The 20806-nt window shown below is 37.8% G+C and overlaps 1 protein-coding gene across 1 annotated transcript in view; it reads right to left on the reverse strand.

The window, feature by feature from the left end:
* CCDC73 (coiled-coil domain containing 73) overlaps positions 1–20806 on the reverse strand; it is a 95784-nt gene that overhangs the window by 54341 nt on the left and 20637 nt on the right. The window lies entirely within an intron of this gene.

A 20806-nucleotide genomic window follows, 5' to 3' on the forward strand; every position in this document is an offset into this window, starting at 1 on the left:
AAACCTTTAGAAGTTAATCACTTTTCAAAATATCCCCAAACTTTTCAATTTTCAAAAATATACTGCCAATCTCACAAGACAATTTGTTCTAAAAGCTAAAACCAATACACTAGTGTTGTGATGTTCATTTACAAGCAATTATGCTCTTCTTAAAAATACAACATCAAGGTGGACTCTTTAAAAAGACTTAAAATCGGAAGATAATAAAAAACCTACTATTTTTATTTCTGCAGTCAGATGATATTAAAATCAAAAATCATTTGAACAAGGGACGAGGCAGACGTGTGGCTTTTGAAAACAGAGGATTGTATTTTTTAAAATTTTACAGTAAGTCAGGTAGCACTGTCAATGCAAAGTTCTTATTTTAAAGGACTGCTTTACACTAATTTTGTTATAAATATTGTTTTATACTAATGTTCTATAGAACCATATTTTATTCATACATTAAATAAGCACACACAATGTAAGAACACTTGTCCCAAGTTGTGTCCCAGTTGTGCCAGCTTTCTACCTCACTGTCTCATCAATAACAAACAAAAGTCCAGTTAAAACTCTCTTCAACAGGACTAAAGTGAACAGTAATTCTCTTCCTTTGTTATCTTAGGCAGCACAAGTTCTAACTTCACTATAGTGCAAGGATTTCATATTACAGAGCTTTATACCTCCTGGATGTTTCTCACAGACAGCTCCTCTATGCACTGACTGTTCCTGATCCTTACAGCACCTCTCTAGCTCCAGATCCCACCAATCCACTTTTACACCACTTGTTCTTATTGCCTACAGGTGTGGCCTGTTAAGATCAGGACTACTTCTGATCTTTAGTAACTGGTCCAGCTGCAACTCATTGGGGGATAAGATTTCCTCCTATACCACCTTCACTTACCCATACTGTATCCCCCCTATGCTCCTCGACTTTGCAAGTAGGGGATTTTTAAATTTGTCCCAAGCACAAATTTGGATTGTATGTTGCTTTTTCTCCTGTAAGAGTCAAGTCCAACATGACCAGCAGTGTGCAATTTGTGCTGGGACAATACCTTTGGAGACCAGACTGTTTCTTCAGGGCTTTTCTGGAGAATATTCTCCAGCTTTTTACTGGTGCACTAATACTACTGTGCTGCACCTACTCTCAAAAAGTAGGTGTATTTACCTTTTCCATGTTCTTCCCTATATTTTGAGTTTTATATTTTGTTAGCTTGCCTTAACTACACAGGACAGAATCATCCAGAGGGCTCGTGGCAGTAATTCTGAAACAGCCATGGTGTAAAATACAAAGTAAAGAAAGCAAAGGTGATGTTGTTTGCCACTCTAGCAGCTGAAGACTTAAAATAACAGATGTATACTCCATATAAGAGATATCCTACAATTCAAGGAAAAGTTTTGTGAACACGCTCGTGCTTCTTGTTTTCCATAGATAAAACAGCCCTAGTCACATCAAACTGGCCTTATCTCTGGTACTAGCAGTTTCTGGCCTAAAATCAATGGCATTTGTTGAACTCTTAGATAAGTGTCAGGATTTTAAGTGTGGAAGCTGTACACTTGTTCTAAAGTTACCTTTCTCAAAGCCTAGGGAAGTATCATATCCTTTCGGGGTGGGAGACCAACACTACAGAGAGCAAAACAATTGTCTTTAAAAAGCTGCTTTGGAATCTTTGCTAACAGAAGATTCTGAAACAATCTGCTGAAACATATTGTTCCTGCAATCTGAAACAATCTGCTGGATGACATAATGCTATACAAAGCTTCAGATTTTAATAGAATTGTGGGAAAAGCATTAAACAAAGAGCTCTCAGCTGCTAGAACCCTCATATTTTCTTTGTCAAGAAGCAATGGGGCTTGGTTGGCTGTTTTGCTTTTCTTGATCCCTTAGAAAATTTTAAGTGGATCTTTTACTTTTTTTTCTTTTTTTTTCTCCACATTTCCAGCTCTGTTTCAACATGTGAATTTAAAAAAAAACAACACCCACAAAAACCAGGAAAGCTGAACAACACATTCCTGAGAAGAGCAAACTGATGACCCAGAAAGCATATGGGAAAGTCCCGCTGAGAGCCCTTTTTTATTCAACCTGCAATACTTCATGTTGGTGTGATAACAGGGGTTCCAAGAAATTATTGCATGACTCCAAATCAGCTTCTGTGATCATAATGCAGTAAAGATTACTCCCCATCAAATACAGAGCTATAGCAAATGTCATTGAAGGGTGAAGTTTTAAAGAATTTTGTCAGCTGTTCCAAAGTCTGCCTGTTGAATTCTGGATGAAATTTAAAAGACTGGAGCTGCTTGCCCAAGTACTACATTGCTTGGGATCTGCATTTTTGCCCCCACTACAAGAGGTTGCCTTCAGTAATCTGAATTCTTTTGATGAAAACATATAATCTTTCACAAGCTAGCCAGCATGTTCCAAAACCAGGTGATTATTTTTTCAAATAATATAATTTGGTTAGTAGAACCAACACAGATATATATTATCAGGATCCTTACTTTCTGTAACCAAAACTAATTACTGTATTTGTCTTTTATTGGACATTGCTACAGTAAGACCATAAATAATAACTGAAGATTTTTTCAACCACAAGTAAAATATTACTAATAAACTAGCAAAAGAGATCTTCACTCATTTCAGCTCAAATTAAAACAGGAAACCATAAACAGCAGCCCTCTGATTAAGACTATAAAACTGGTTTCTGCTTATAGCATGTTTGTCTGTGGGATTAAATTCTCGTCCCTAGCCTTTCCATCCTAATACTTTTCGTATTTAGTCAGCATCCTCTTAGCGATAGAGACACGAAGGGATTGACAGAAGTCATGTTTACCCAAATTTTACCGGCACAGGATGAAAGCAGGGGCGTTTTAGCAAGCCGAGAAGCAGTTTGTGTCCGTTCCAAACACCATGCTGCCACCTAGTCGACATCCACCTGAACTGTGCTGTCCTGGGTGCACTGCAGCTACAGCCACGGCCACGGAATAAAAATCGAACTATTCTCCAAAGAAATCACTGTAAGACTAAGCTACCAGAGGCACTGAGAGCTCCACCTAAATTCCCTGTCCGGCAGCAGCGCCCTGCCAGCACAAGGAAGGCAGAGCTGCAGCTCTCAGTGCTGCAGCTCTCTGCAAAAAGGGTGTTTGTGTTCAAGGAGCAATCCAAGGTGCTGCTGGTTTGGAGTGAGAGGGGTGCAATACTCCTACCAAGGGTAAACCAGGAAATAATCGGTACCAGCGAGTAAGGGAGCAGTATAATATCATATAAAATAGAATACACAATATAAAATATATCAGATATGTCATGATATGTCAGGATATATCATGACATGTCATGTCACGATATGTCATGTCATGATAGGTCAGGATATGCCATGATATGTCATATCATGTCATGATATGTCACGATAGGTCAGGATATGTCATGTCATGATAGGTCACGATATATCATGATAGGTCATGATATGTCATGTCATGTCAGGATATGTCATGATAGGTCATAATATGCCATGATAGGTCATAATAGGTCATGTCGTGATATGCCATGATATGTCATCACTGATCAATCTGACCTTCAGCAATCAGCAATGTTGGGCTCACTAACTCTGGGCTCTCGTTCTTTGTTCCATTCTGTAGGGCAAACGAGGCCCCATTTCAATGTCACTCCTCATCCCCCAGCCTACAGCAATGTGACTGCTTGGTGTCATCATACTCAGCTTCTTACACATGATGAACCTCACACAGAGCATTTTAACAAGCTTCCAATTCCATTTCCTACAGGAATTTGCTTCATCTGTGGAGACAGGGCTTAGCAAGGTATTCCCTCAAAAACAGACGGTGGTCCTTGTGCTGTGGGACAAGTTACAATTATTGCTCCCAGTGTCGAAGAATCAATCAAAAAAAAAAAGAAAAAAAGAAAAATAGAAAAATAAGATCTTCCTTAGGGCATCATCATGAGAGCAACTGTGACAGTGAGTTTCACCCCTGGAACTCTGGAAAATCAATTGTTACAAGCATTTTTTTGCCTTGGTTAAGTTCTGCAATTGCATTGAAACAGTTAAACAAATGAGGGTGTTGGCTCAGTAAAGAAGTCAATGCCACCTCTACCATAATTAGTGATTTGCTGACAGATGAGGAGGCAGTCAGACACGCCACTTCACAAAATAGAGCTGCTATTGGCTTTCTTTTACTAGCCCATGGGCGTGGCTGTGAAGATTTTGAAGGATTGTGTTGTATGAATTTGTCTGATCACTCTGCTTCAATTCATAAACAGCTGCAAAACTTAAGAGATTTAGCTAACCAAATTCCAACAGATGATCCATCTTGGTTGGACAGTTTGTTTGATGGTTGGAGCTTTGCACCTTGGCTGAAGGAACTTTCTAAGTTAGGCTTGATTGTGTAAGTGGTGGTAATTGCAATTATGGTAGTGGTACCCTGTGCACTTCAATGTGTTCAGAGAATGATGAATAAGACAGTTTCCAGCATCTTTGTTGTTCATCAGACCAGGGGAGATGCTGGGAAGGATGAAACTTTGACAAGGAAGTCTCACAGATATGAATGCTTAGCAGAAAGATTTTTAAACATGGAGTCTGATGAAGGAGTAGAGTTGGAAGCAAGGTTTGATATTGAAGAAAAGAATTGCTGAGCCAGTCTTACTGGATAACCAAGGAGGCAAAGGGTGTGTTAGTTAGAAGGGGTTTTTATGGCTTAGAACAAAGGATAAACCCACCCCAAACAAGAAGATGTTTTTACCAAGCAGGAAGAGAGCACAGGCAAACAAGTCAGCAAATGTGGCAAGTAGAAAAAAGGTCTCCGAATTTTCCACTGCAAGAAAACTGGGAAACAACTTCTAGCTTAAAATGTAATGTACTGACTGTGAGTGATTGGAGAACAGCACCATGAATATGGTAATTATAGTAGTTATGATAGGCTATAGATAACAGTTAAGGGATAGATTGGTTCTACTGTATTAAGATGCTCAGCACAGAAAGGTATAGAATGCAACGTGACCAAACCCAAAGGGTCTCCAGGCCTGCCTGCAGCTGGAGCTGACAGCTGTGGGCACAGCTCTGTCACCCACAACCCTGGACTGCTGTGACATCTTGGGTACAATAAACTGCATTTTGGAGAGCTGCCTGGAGTCACACATCTCTCATTCAGGCTCTTAAACATGTCATGTCATGATGTCATGTCATGATATAGTATCAGCAATTAACAGATTTGTGCTGTGTCAGCAGGTTCAGGCACTACTGATATTTAACCTGTTTCCAATACTTTGGGGCATCTACTTTATATTCAGAAAGAACTGATTTTCCTGAAGGCTGGTTTGGTTTTTTTTTTTATCTTCTCTATTCCTTTACATGTGTCTGACAAGTATTATATCCTTTTTCCTCCACAAACTACTCCTCAACACCACTTATACCAGCATTGCTATTGGTGTGGTATTGGTATTTATGTGATATTGGTATTTATGTGGTATCCCTATGATAAAGCTTCAGAAGGAATTCTGTTGTTATCTCAGTGGGGCATAATGTATGAGAATTGTTTCTTTGCTGCCTGAGCACTATAGATAATGTCAATATTAGTGACAAAAAATTGACTCTCATCATAGGAAAAATGTCCTAAATTTTTGTGTCTGCATTTCACTCTAGGTTAGAGTAAGGATGTCCCTGCAGCACCAAGTTTGGAACAGCTTCCACAGGAGGCCAAGAATGGCAGGAGAAGGGAAGGAGCAGCCTTGCACCAGAACACAACTTTTTATGTTTCCTCTCCATGCCACAGAATCCCCAAGATCCCAGAACAGCAGAGAGCAGGCAGGAGTCCTCCTCCTCCTTTGGGTACCCAGCCTGATACACAATCAACAGGTACAGAAGGCAGGATGCATGAACTTTCTGTAAGAATACATTAGAAGATGATAATTACATTACATTGTGAGAAAAACTTGAATGCAAAAGGCAGAAGAAATAAAAAAAAAACCCAGCAACACTTTGACAATAACACAAACATCCTACATGTGGTACTTTCAGAGCACTCTTTCATGTCAGCCTTCACCACAAACATGAAATATACGAATGAGATCTTACTAGAAATCCTCAGTACATGCGGATGTCTTCTGGATTTGTTCTAATTCTTAAGTGAATGACAAATTAAAACTTCCCTAATCTTGCTGCTCAAAGCTCTACCATTGTCTACACATTTAGTTTGGGGTTTTTTGAAGAGAAAACATATATAGCCCCAGCACTGACAGAGCTGTCCCAGGTGTTCAGGTTATTTTCCTCACAGTACTGTGGCAGGATGAAATTGACCATATGCCCAGGGGCAAGCAGCCTGGCTAAATTCAAGCAGTATTTCCACACTCTGGATGGGGCATGGCATAAAAAACCCATATGAAAAGCAAGACACTAATCCCTACAAATTAAAATCAAGGAAAGCCACCGTTCTCTGCTCTCTTCAGGGCAGGCCCAAGATATGAAGAGCGTTGCGACCACCCAGCCCCAGCCGGAAAAGTGCTTTTTTTCAAAAAAGACCAAAAAATACTACAAAAAAGACATAAAACTACACAGACCTTGTTTTCCCCGGTTCCAGGGAGGATGCTGTTCTCCAGCAGCACCAGCACCGAGCCCTTGCCCCGCACTGCGGGCAGCGGCCGCGGCCGCAGCGGAACCTCCAGAGCAGCGGCCGCGCTGCCCTCAGGGCCCGGCGGGGCACGGCAGAGGCAGCGCAGCTCCGTCTAACAGCGATTTCACCTTGTTCCAGGAAAATTAGAGCAGCACGCCTCACCCTGCCCTGTCTAGGCAAAAATGTCCCCGGACAGAGCCGGAATTCCAGACCCCCGCCCCTTTCCCAAGGCCGGGCCGGCCGCGCTTGGTGCCCCGAGGGAGAGCAGCAGCGGCGCGGGCACCGAGAGAGGCTCGGGCTGGGCACGCTCACAAGGCATCAAAGTTCGAATCCCCCAAATCCTCCACTCTGCCCTCAAATCCTCCTTTAAAATGCCTTCTATAGTGTACGGAAGCCAGGACACCACTTGGTTTTCAAGTCCTACCGGACACTTTTTTTTTTCTCACCTCACACGTCCCACTGCACAGCTGGGAGCAGATGAATTTTTTGCTGCAAGTTTGTTTTACTTTTTCCCAGACATTTGTTGGTTTGTTGTTTGGGTTTGTTTTGGGGTTCAGGCTTTTTGACATAATAAATTAGATTTGCTTATCTGAATTTTTTTTAAGCCATGACCATGTTGTTCAATTTGATGGCTGGTTTAAATGCCCACAACACTTAGGAGAAGGTGATTTGAGTTTTGGGCTGAAAACAGCCCAACTTTGCTGGAACACACGTGGTAAAGAAAATGCTTCGTAACAAAATCAACATTTCCAAAACACTCAAGCTGCAAAAGACATATTTTTAACAGGTCACCTGAAAGAACATTATTAAAACGATAAGCAGAATGATGATGATGATGCTCAGAACTGTACTCTTACTCAGTTCAGATAATTTGTCATTAAAGCTTTGTTTTCTTGGCTGGGCAGCGTCATCAACACAGAACACCAAAGGAATATTCTCAGAATGGTTTGTTGAACTCTGCTTTGCAACATTCACAGAAAACGCTAAGAGAATTAAAACTGAAATTATTATATCCAGCTTTTTTTAATAACACTATATAACGTAACATCACAATAATTCAAAGTTTCATTCAGAACAATTCCCAAATTGTATGCTACTAGTTGTTACCATCGTTTCAGCTATGCCAGTATATGTCAGTTCTCAAACTATGCAATTGAGAATAACTTAACATTCATTAATATTCATTATTATAATTATCAACATGTCATTAATAAATCAACACTGCAAAGCTGCATGCAAGAAGGCCTAGACATAGGAGGAAAAAAAGGGAAACAAAGTCACACAAGTCAGGCAAAGCATAAGGGAAGAAATATAATGTGAAAATAAGAGCTCTAATGAAAAGTTATGCAGGGACTTAGCAAGGATTTCTGTTTAACATAGAATGCAAGGTGAAGTTATCTAATAACTGCTTGTTAGGATCCATTAATTTTGCTTGATGAAACTTGAAAGAGGCAAAAATAAGTGGGATAAAGAACATGAGAAATAAATAGGTTTCCAGCAATTATTTCATTTCCTGGACAATAGGGAATAGAGCTGACTTGTAAAAATACAAGAAGTTTTTGTTTTAAAGAAAACAAATCACAAATTAGAAGGCAATATAGGAAACCTTTTTACTTCTTTTCCTCTCTGTGCTAAAATTCAAATATAAATGTACAAAAAGTTGGGTTTTATTTAAGATGGTTTGTATTTCACTGGATTATTGTCATCAGCAACAGCACAAAAACATCATTTCCATAAGTTTTATGTTGCCAGTGTCTTTCAGTAAAATCCTCAGCAAATAATTGTGCATATTTCATGTCACACATAAATCACACTTTATGGAAAGATAACACAGTCACTGTGGAATGAGTTGCCTTTTCCCCCCCCTGAAATCCTGAGATTTACTTGGCAGAGCCTGAATAATTTGACACAACCATACCTGGAAACATAAAATTTTCCAAAGCACAGGTCAGAAAAGCATTCCTCTGCAGAAGTCTTGAAATGGTAATCTGCATCTCCCAGACAGGGATGGAATTTGGGCTGTCACCAGACATTCCTGCCAAGGCCACAGCTGGAGTAGAGGGCTGACCCTCGGGCTGAAATTCACAAAAGAAAAGAGATCAGCACGGATTGGCTGCAGCAGCTGCTGGAAATTGTGATGTTTGTGACTCAGCACAGCACTCCAATCCTCAACATACACTTGGCACTGTAAGGAGATCAACACACTAAGCAAGCCTTTGTCATCACTCTGATGGTTTTCACCAGGAATTCCAAGTGTTAATCATGCAAGTGTGTATGCTTTAAAAGAAAAAAACAACCCTTTTTTGAGGAAAAAACAAGTTGATTTTAAAATCTTCAGATGTCATCTCAAACCTGTGTCCATCTTTATTGTCCCCATTTTTTAACCAGAATGTATACTTGATAGTGAAACATGCCAACCAAATGGGATGCTTCAATAAATGTCTTTCTCAGCAAAATGTTATTGCTAAATTTAACTCAAATTCAATTTACCAATTAATTAACCCAATTAATTTATACCTAAACCCAACACTATCATTGTTGAGATATTTCATGCAACAGTAACGTGAGATTAATTTAGCAATTTTGGAGTCCATCAAATCCTATTTTTAGGAAGTAATATTTACAGTTATAACAGTTTATCTGGCATTGGTTGAGTTTGCTTGTTTGTTTAAATGTTCCTTATGTACAAACATAACTCTGGGGTAATTTGAACTTAGTCCACCAAAGAAAACATTAACTTTGTTTTTTCAACTTAAGTTATTTCTAAATTAGAGAATGGAAGCACAAATTCTTAAAGATAATAATAAACTTACAGATGATAATAATTCTTACAGATAATGCAACTGGTATCATTTAGTTTAGTTTAGATACACTTCCAAACTTTATATATTAATATTTCCACATTCTTGAAGTTATGCTGCAATAGGAGTTTCCCATATATTAAAAAAAAAAAAAAATACTGAGATGGTATTTAATGCTGACCTTGCCTTAATTTGTTATACAAGCAGTTTAGAGATGGTGAAGATGTCCATGTGAGAAAATGGAAACAGTCCTCCTATTTGGCTTGCATTTACAAAACCCCATTTTATTGTTCCATTAATAATGGAATCTTTTCCATTAATAATAATTTCAGAATAATTTTTCTGTATCTCTTTAATATTATCAGACCAGGCATCTGAAAGGAAAATTCCGTTACAGATGGAAGTTCTTCAGCCTTTCACCTTTTTTTGTGTTGAGCTTTCAGAACCACAACAGAGCACTTGTCCCAAAAAATTTTGCTATCTTCTTCCAAATTATTAACTACTGCATTTAGACTGTTGCTTCTTAATTCAGCATCAGTCTTTTTGTGATGGTTTTTGACTAAATAAAATGAGTTTATAAGAAATAGATCTATAGAAGAAAATACTGAAATACTTTCAAATTGAAATTCTGTGAATGAGATCTACCACAAATATTAAAAGAACTTATCACTGAGATTCATTTTTGAAAATAATTCACATAGCTGCATACAAATAGCAAAATGATAACAGAAAAACCAGGAATACAGCCCTGAAAGACACACTGCTCCTCTCCTGTTGGAAACAATGGCTCTTATAGATAATAAAAGATAACTACTGTGACATTGTGTTGCACATGATATGGAAGAAAAATAAAATAAAATATTCTCTACATGAAGAGAATAAATTCTTATCTCTTCCTCCCATGTTAAATGGGTCCTTAGGCCTTCCTATGCTGTTTTTGTTACTTTTCTCAGACCAAGGGGTGGGGAAAGGAATGCAAAGAGGGAATTTTGTTTCTTTCCATCATCTCTACACTCCAAAAACATGTTTATGAACTCCTATCTTTGATTTATAAATCAAATTTCAGTTTCTATGGTCTCAGTTGCTCCCAAGAAGCTTCATGTGTTACATCTCCTTAGAGCAGCTGTATTTTCAGTGCTTCTTTCTCTGGACATCTCCCCATTTCCTGAATTATTCCACATTCACATCAACCATCCAAGCAGTAATAAAGCTCCATTGTTCTGCCTGTTGCAGATGCATTGCTGATCAAGAAATCAATTAAATGTATACTTACCCTGTAGCTTTTTGCTATCAATGATGCTATTCACAAGCTGTGTACACAATGAGCTGCTTCACTGAACATTGCTCACCATCAAAAAAAGATTAACCCCCTCCAAAATGTCTGCTACAAGTGACAAGTTTCAAAACTAATTTTTTTTAATGAGAACTCTCTCCTTAAAGGAACATTTACATCATCACCTCATGGTTTTCTTAGCATTAAGGACATAAACTGCTTTCACACTCTCACTTGTGCAGGAATTGTCATTTAATAAATAAAGAGATAAAGCTGCTTATGTGGGTCAAAAATCTGTCTTAAGAACATAATTCTGAACATCTATCTCTCAACTATCCATGTCCAATTCCTTAAAAAAACATCTTGACTCTTTTTCAATTATAAAACTGTTCACACATATTCCTAGAATTACAAAATGTTAAGATTTTTAATAAATTAAATAAATATAAGAAAATACATTTCTTCTGTATTTAGTTCAAATAAAAAGGATGACTCTTTGACCACATAAAACCCTACAAATTCTACAAAGGCATAAAAAGCCCATCACAATACTTCCTTAATATTTTTCTGGCATTTTTTAAAAATGAGTATGGAATTTAAAAAATATTTATTGTTATTATGAACAATAATATATTGTTTTGTATATTTTAAATATATACATTTATTTTATAAATAAAATTTCTTATTTTTCTCTTTAAAGAAAACCAAAACTAGCAAACACCATCAAAGTCAACAGATGATATTCCTGGAAATAGCAACAGATCTAAAATTAGAATGCAATGAAATCTGAAAGACTTAATAAGACTTAAGTCTCTTCCAATTTTGTTTCTCATAATTGTGTTGCACAAAATAAGCTGGTGTAAGAGGTTAGGGGGAGGGGAAGAATCAGAGATTCTTTGGCTGACTGGATGCGTTACATTAATTTCTTAATATGTGAAGGAGTGGATTACCCCTCTAACAGCAATGGGAAATTAGTTCCTTTATTTCTTCATTAAGGCTGTGGGAGGGAAATTAATTTTCTACTCTGGTTTTCAAAATTAATTGAATATATCTTTATTAAAGTGATAGATATGTACACATACTTTTTGGTTGAAAGAATTCTCTAAATTAATCCTAAACAGATGTTTTCACAGCAGTTTGGTAGCACGTGGTCATTTTATAATTTTTTTGTTTCACTTCATGATGTTGTAAAAAACTCTGAAAAAAACAGATCACCCAGTGTAATAAAGATGTTTATAGAAAAAAATAATCTGAAAAGTGTCTATTATAATAAAGAGTAATTTTAGTAGCATTAAATATCATATTGTTTAATCTTCCTTATTTCCTACTCTGTATCATTTTTGTTCCTATGTTCTTGCAGATTTCACTGTTGCACTTCAGTGTCTATGCTTTCCAACATACAGATACATGCATTAAAAAAAGGTTTGGATTGCTTTTACAGGAAACCACAGTTTTTAAAAGCATCACTCACCTAGCCTGAAGTTGAAGCAAAGTACCTTGAGGTGCCTTCTTGTGTGTGTTGGTTCTGGAAGGAATTTACAGAGCATCCAAAATTTGCTCATTTTACTTCCTACACCTGCAGTTTTTCTATCTGTTTGTATTGTAAATGTATTTCCTGTGGGGTACTTACACCATGGCATCATCATTTTCTTTTATTTATACACTTTTGTGCAAAATCAACCACCTCAAAATGACCTTATGCCAGTAGTATTGTTGCTTATCCTTCCCTTGCATAATTGGTATAATCATTTTTGTAACATCTTTCTTATAAAAAAAAGTAAACCATAAGCATTTTTCTAGAGAACTTGGACAGTTCAGCATTGGGGAAAAAAAACCAAAATCTGATGACAATGGTGATTCCACCACAGCAGAATCTAAGAGCTTATAAAGGAAAATCAAATTTGCCAGGCCTTCAAAACCATCACATCCTTCATGTGGCCTAGAGGCTCAAAAGAGCAAGAAAATTCCTAACAGAATCCTAAAACTTAATTTTCCTTGTGTGCCTTAAAAAGCACTTAACAGAAAACAGAATTTCTCATCCCCTGTTCAATAACAATTAAAAGTCTGTCCTATTCCATGGGGCCTCTGTCTCCCTACACAAATAAGTGAACATGCCCAAAACTCTATCAACATACAGGTTATTTAAACTTAATTTTTTTATTTTCAAACTCAAATGGTCAACTTTTCAACTTCTACCACCTTTTGCTGATGATTTACTGTCTTATTCGTTTCTTAGAGAAAAAGCTAAGAAATAAATCAGAAGACTTTCATTTCTGAAATTGAACTGCAGCCACCATAAACCCAAACTCTTGGTATGAAAAGAAAAGTAGGAGACAGTAAATAATTAAACAACGTGGGGAAATTCAGCTGATGTCCTCACTAGAAGTTAATAGGAAGCTCTTGCTTGTTTAGTAAAACAAACAATATCTTAATTATGGACACAAAGAAGATAGGGATTAAATATGCTGAATAAAAGCAAGACTGTCTCAAAAACATTCACACACCATGATTCAACCCTCCTGTTCAATCCATTCCACTGGAATAGCTCAGCTCTTTCACAACTGCTAATCACAAACTTGCAAAATGCACCTGGGAAAGAGGCAGAACAAGTGATTCACTTGTTTATATAATTTACTGCTTGATCACTAGCTTATTAAGAAAAAATATTGAGTGAGCCTACAGAGCATCTTCATTAATAGGTTAATAATATTTTACAAAAACAAAATAAAAGACATATTTGTCCAGAGAAACAATTTGATATTAATGCTCAGAGATTAAAAACATTTCAACTCTAGCTCCTTTTTAGGGTAGCATCCGGCAAGACAACAAAGGAAGACTGGATAAAAATTAAATAGCAGACAAGATCTCAAACACCTGAGGAAATGAATCAATGGTGTAGTAACCAAAAAAAGCATCACCAAAACCCCTATTCCGTAGAGAAGAAAAGATTCTGGTGCATGAGCCACACCACAATTAAGATGGCCCCTTCTGTCATGGAAGCCCCTTCCAGTGTGAAAGATTGGAGCCTCTCCCAATTATTTATTGCTGTTTTAATTTCCTCATGCATTTATGGAGGAGGCCGTTGAAGCCCTGCCATCCTCCATGTCACACAAATCCCTTCTGCCACAGGCACAGCAAACCCCACCACATTAAGTCCCTTCCCCCAAGACATCTTTTTAAATTTAAAAAAAATTGCTCTCCAAGATCCAGAAATCCAGAAGCAAGGAAACTCCAGAAGACTTTTCATATTCAACTCTGCAATATCTCCAGCCAAAAAAAAAAAAAAAAAAAAGGATTTTATAGAAAGCATCCTCAAATGACCTTGAGCCAGGGCTCAGTAATCTTCTCCAACACACACCAATGGCTTTGTATGAATGTGACAACTTGAGGTTCTCCTAAAGAATAAGTCAATTAATTGCCTGCTCACCTGCCCAGAGCAACACAGATTACGTTCCCAAGAAGGGATTCTCACTAAGCTTGAGAGTTTGGCACCCACTGTGAAATATTTTCCCTTTGATAGAAATGTCAAGAATTGTATATATGCCTGAGATGCAGTCACTAAAACCAAACTAAATTCTAAAACTGGCTAAATTCTGCTGGAAACAAGGAGGGTCCATAAAGCAAAAAGAGACAGACTTTGTACCACTACTCCTTGCTGGAACACTCTCCACAGGGAGACTGCTGAACTAAATTTTCTGCATATTTTCTTAGGCAGAGAGACTATTTAGGCAGCCTTTCATCACTGATCTTAATAACATTTTTCAGAAAAACTTCTGTCTAGTCTACAAGTGTTTTTAGAACCAGCTTTTACAACACAGCAAAGATGACTTCATCCCCAACAGAGCTGGCTTTGCCTCACACGTGTGGAATTCTCTCATTTGGACTAAAACCACCAAAACTTTTGCTTGATTACTTCTTCAAAATCAGTAATATTCACTTTACTCTTTATTTGGGTGTAATGTCCTTGGTCATTTTGCAGAAAATGTAATCAATATAAATCAATATAAAAAAAAACAATGCAAGGAAAAGTACATGAAAAACAGTAAAAATGCAATCTATTATCAACCCTAATAACCATTCCATGTGCTTAGATAGAAGCACCTCTCTCAGTTAAAGTTGTCTTTTATGCACCACTGCAAATAAGTTGAATTTTCAAGATTACATATTTAACAAAAACTTTAAAATCCCTTTTTCGCTGTAAGTCTTCAAGCAGCTCTCCCACAATCACAAACAAGTTCCTTGTGGATCAACCAAATCCATACCAAATAGAAACTGCCTGTATCACAGCAACAAACACAAAGTTTACAAATAGATCTCCACAGCCCCCCCAGTAAATGCTAAGCCTGTTGTAAACATCAATATTTTTTTGCATTAGTGCACATCAGAAGCTGCACTGCTGCTTCAGCTGAGCAGGATTAAAACACAGCCAAAGCTGCCAGTCTGCTGCTGCACCACTTCACCAACAAACAACCCACAAGCTCCATTTTGTTAGAAAATGAAACCTTTCCAAGGCACAGCTTCGTCTTCCCTGCCTTAATAACAGATCCTCAGCAGGGACCAAATTTTGAAATGAAAATTTTAAAATTTAAATTCCAAATTTTAAATGAAAATGCTGCAGGAGAAAGCTGAGAGGCCACCACGCAGCTCCCTCTACTGCGAGCCAGGAAAGGAACCTGGTGAACGCCAAGATCTCAATTCCACAGAGAAATGGGTTACTGAGGCAAACCAGGGAACACAGCAGAAATAGCTAAGGAGCTAAATAGAAACCCCAGAGCTCAGCAACTTGAGATCAAGTGGAAACATCAGGGCTTGGGCTCTGCTAGGAGACAGTATCACAGAACCAGAGGATGGTGAGGCTGCAAGGATGTCAGTCATGGAGTGCCTCCCAGCCCTGGCAGGGACACTGCTGCCAGCTTTGGAAATCTCCATGGACAGAGACCCCACAACCTCTCTGGGCACCCTGTGCCAGTGCCCAGTTGTGGAGTCTTAACTTCTTTTTTGCCAGGGTCATGATCAAATGTGTGAGATGTATTTCTTGTTGGGACACTCAGATGTTTGTTAGTTCTTATCTTTGTTACAGTCTCACAAAACCTGAGTTTTCTACAGCACTTCACTCAAATGAGGTAAAAATGGAGCTGTATCTCCCTCTCTGCAAGGACTTTTAAGGCTAAACTGTCCAGTTAAGAAATGACACCTAAATTATTTTCACTTTTAACCCAACCACGCAATGGGGACTTTTTAATCCAATTATACAAACCCACCCAAACCCATGGAGAAAGTGAAGAAGAAGGACCAGCCTCCACCCTAAAACCTCCATCTTGCTTTATATATATTATTATATTCTAAAACGTTAATCTCTAAGTTTTCCACCCTGTGATATTACACACTTCTATTCAAACTCCACACCCACAATCCCAGCTCCATCATTCCATTTTGGAATCCTTCTCCACGGCCTCGGGTCAAATGCAGTGCTCTCTTGGGGGTCAGTGCCTGCCAGCACAGGAACTCTGAAATTCTCAGTAACCAGGGTTCCAACACCCAGTTGAAAAAAGAAAAAAAAGAGTTTCCTTACCTTGAAAAGGAGCCTCCTGTGTTTTAGTTTGTACCAGCTGCCTCTGGTCCTGTCACTGGGCAGAGAGCCTGGCTCCAGCTCCTTTACCTCCTCCTCTTATCAATGAGGCCAAGAGCTTCTGTCCCTGCCCAGTGACCTTAAATACCAAACCCAACTGGGCTCTCTTCACTAATCAAAAAGTAGCTCACCAAAACACAACAAAACTGTACCAAGAAAAGCCAGAAGCAGATTTTCATCCTGCTGCTAGAAAGTTTTGACATGATTTTTTTACCCTATATTTGTATTTACTCTATATTTGCATGCTCCCATATATTTGGGAGCACATGGTTTCAAAGGAACCAGCTCATGGTGACAGTTTTCCAGCAACCATTTTGTAGAATGCTCACATCAGGACATCTATGTAGAAGTCTCACAACCTAATAGTCTTTCCCATGGCAAAAAAAAAAAAAAAAGAAAAAAAAAAAAGAAGTTTGGTCTTATTAAACTTGCTGCATCTAAAAAAATTCTGAGCAAGTGACCATGTAGAACTTGAATCCTGTTAGAGCAGCAGCATTCTCAGTGCCTGCAATGAGAGCTGCCAGCACTGGGCCCGTTACTGAAATCAGAATGAGGATTTGTGTCCCCTTCAGCACTGGTGACATTTCTATTCCCTCTCAAATAAATGCAAAGGTATGTGAAGCTAAGCCCTGAAAGGTTTTTCCTGACCCCCTGTAAGCATTTTTAGTTGAATAACTTTCCCATAAAGGTTAGAGTATTATGACAGTAGCCAACTTTATTAATTGAATGTATCAGTACTTTTGTTATTTGTGTTATTACAAGTCTATGATTATTTCTGACCAATACAAATTATCTCACAGCCTAGTGGATAATAACCAAATATTTAAATTAAGTGTAGGCTTTCCTAAAATATTTTTGAAAAACTATGCCAGAAACTTAAGTTTCATTCTGAAACTTAACAACTGACATTGACATATACCTGCCCCTAAAATCCTAGTTATTTTGCTACTAAACCCTTATTTTTTCCCATGTTTGTTGCTTTTCCCCCTACACTGCCATAGGATATTTGTGCCAGAATTTACTTTTTCAATTGGAAGAATCACTGGCAGTCCTCTGAATGAGGAAAGCAACAACTTCAACAGAAGTTAATCAGCTAAATTCAATTTTTAATTATAAAGAATCTCATGATGAACACTTAAAAGATTCCATCATGTCTTGTGGGGATGAAGCCATAGCCTTAGCTAAAAATGAAATTATTTGTGTATCTGAATTTGAGGCTTATTTAAAATACTACTATTACTTTTTAAATGATGTTATGTTGGTTCCAAGTAAATATTTACTTGATGATAGATTTATTGAAGACCATATATATATAACTTATTATATCTTTTCTATATAGTTCATAACTGTTTTATATCTTATTTATATAAGATATTATCTTTAATATGTAATAAAATATGTATTATAGTCTATTAGATATAATAAATTATATATAATAATGTATACATCACAAGTGTGTGTGTATATATATATAAAAACTTATTATATCTTTTATTAGACCAACCAATTTAACTGAAAAACCAGGCATTTCTAGAGGAAGTTGCAAAGGATACCAGTGAGTACCCAAAAAAATAAACTTTTTCAAATATGGCCTGATCTAGGAAAACCCTTCCCTCCTGCATGTACTGTTGGAATGGGATACCAGATTTCTCCAAGATACTGATATGGCTCACTTGCTTGTTGACATGTTTATTCCTAAATATGACAGTCAAAGCCCTTTGATGTTAACTGTATAAAATCTATAATTAAAATCTGTTATATTCAATTATCTCTAGCAAAAACCCATTACTCCTAAATCAAGCTGGCCAGACAGAAATTTAGTTCACAAAAATAAGAATTTACAATAGTTTTGTGTAAAGGACAAATCTATACCATGTGATTCAGGATATTAAAGAAACCATTGGAAAGAACAGACCAGATACACACAACACCACATATCCTTGATATGAGGATTTGTATTTTTAATTACACATTTCTGTTATTTCATTATCAGATCAACTGATAAATACTGCATGAGAGACTGAACAGTAAGAAATTTATTACTTAAATTATGATAGGATATATTTACATCCAAATTCCTCCTTATCAAAAAATCAGTAAAGCATATTGTTCTTTGCTATACTGAAATGAATACCTGAATAATAAAAATGAATACACCACTATGTATTTGCAGCAAAAAATCAGTATATTCAAAATCAAATGATCAGTGCATAAACAGAGATTGGTACCATCTTCCTTTCATAAGGGATACACAGTCCTGGTTCAGTTCAGCAGCACCATATTTAATTCCTCCAACAATATTTTACCAACCATCACAGCAACAAGTGAAGTTCTAAAATACAGATAAATAGGTGTAGTAGCTAGTATGGCAAATAATTTAAAGATATTTATAGAAACATTGATTGTATATTTACCCAATGTTAAAAGCAAGTGATTTAAATTAATTTCCTATTTTCTACCTCTCCAAATATTTTTAATTATGTATCTATTATACAGTGTTTATCTGGAAAGGTTGATGAAAGTAATATCTTAATTGATGGTTCCAGCCTTCTGAGCATCTTCATTACACAGCTTGCTAATCAAAACTATTTTACCTGAAAAATACTTCACAAGTAGCAAAGTTGCATGCAAAAGGTACTTACTGCTCTGCCATGCTAAAAACTGCATATACATGGAAAATATTCTATTAAACCTCAGCACCCTCTTTTACTTGCCATTACCTTTTCTGTGATCTCATAACAAACCAGAGCTCAGGCACACTTCTAGTCATTACTAGATTTCCCACATGCATTTACCTGTACAGACACCCTGAGGGAGGATTCACTGCCAAAATCACAGAGCAGGAAACTCAGTCTGAGCTCAGAGGGACACACAGGAGAAAGTTACACTCTCCTCCAAAGCAAAAGACTGCACTGTCCTATTTTTCCCAATGTATAACAACTTCTCTTTTTTTTGTTGTTACATCTCAATAATAAATAAGCTATGCTGGTTTTCAAAAACTTCCACAAGCACCCATGCACACACAGACAGAAGACATAAATTGTTTTGCTAAAAGCTGCACAGTCAGAAGCATTTGGGCAACCACTGGTGAGTGTTTAAGCTCCGAGGGCCTCTCCCAGCAGAGTTCTGCTGCTGCATTGCTCCTCCACCTTCAGAGCAGGGCTGAGATCCAGCAGAGAGTCTGGATGGGGCTGATCCATCAGTCTCAGCCCACACCTGGAGCCTTCTCCTCTGACAGAGGCAGGGCCAGGGGATGGATTCACATCCACTCCCCAGAAGGCATACATGAGCAAGTCCAAAAATCTTTTCCCCCCTCTATTAACAGTGATAGACAAGGCTGGCATTACACAATGGAGATTACCTGCTACTTCTACAGCAGAGTTTCCTCACACAAAGCAGTTGTTACCACACAAAACAAGTTCCCACATTGGCATGCAGGTGTTTTACTTACACTTCAGTGCACCACGGAGCCCTTGTACATTCATGCCCTTGCACTGGAGGTGTCAGCAGCTATTTCACAGCTGGCACCACCCTCTCTGAGACACTCAGGTAGGAACTCAGCATGAGGCTTGAGTAGAGGGACATGGGACCAAGCTGTAAGGCCCTTTACAAAGTAATGCTAGTTTCTCCTGCCTTCCAACAAGTAGCAGCTAAGTATTTGTATCTCCTTAGTATTATCTAGATAATAAACAATCTATACTTTTTTCTTCTAAAATATTATTATCTTAGTTCTCCAATGTTATAAGCACCTACACAATAAGAATAGAGAAAATTTTTGTTGAGAGCTCCACCAGCTAAAAAGCACTAGATTCATCCCATGACTCTAGTTACATGTTCATCAAATACCTCTAAACGGCAGCGTGTTGATGTCATAAAGTAAATATTTAACTACAGTCATCATTCCTCCAAACAGTTCCCCTTATTTCACACTTCAGAAGTTTCTGTTTTTCTCCAAGGAGTTTCTGATCACTTCCACCAGTGTTATCCAATACCCTCCCGCTCTACTCTTTCCTGTTTCTGTATATACAAGTCACTCCAGCACTTAAATAAAGAATACAATCCAAAGTCACTACTGGAGACGCACAAGCACAGACACAAATCACTGTCAGCCCCTGGATTTCCTGGTAGCAAAATCATAACGCTCAGAGCTTCTTTGGTGTACAGCTTTTAACCCAACCCAGCCTATCCCAAAATTTTTCACATAGTTCATGTTCCCAGCACGCAGGATTAAACAAATCCTTACAGCACGTGTGAAGCTTCTATCTCGTCCTTCGGAGAAGCCAAAAGAGTCACAAATCTACGTGCTCAGCCTGGCCTCTGCTCCGGGAAGGAGAACGATGGGAGCTCCTGAATAGGTGTGTGCTGGTGCAAACCAGCTTCATGCATTTCGGGGAGCCACTTCTGCCCCTTTCTAGCCTGTAAAGTTAGGGTTTACCGGCACTGACCCAAACCAAACAAAAAAAAAAAAAATAACCCAAACAATAAAACGCACAAACAAACCAAAAACAA

The sequence above is a fragment of the Serinus canaria genome, chromosome 5 (assembly GCF_022539315.1).
Source record: "Serinus canaria isolate serCan28SL12 chromosome 5, serCan2020, whole genome shotgun sequence".
Taxonomy (NCBI): domain Eukaryota; kingdom Metazoa; phylum Chordata; class Aves; order Passeriformes; family Fringillidae; genus Serinus; species Serinus canaria.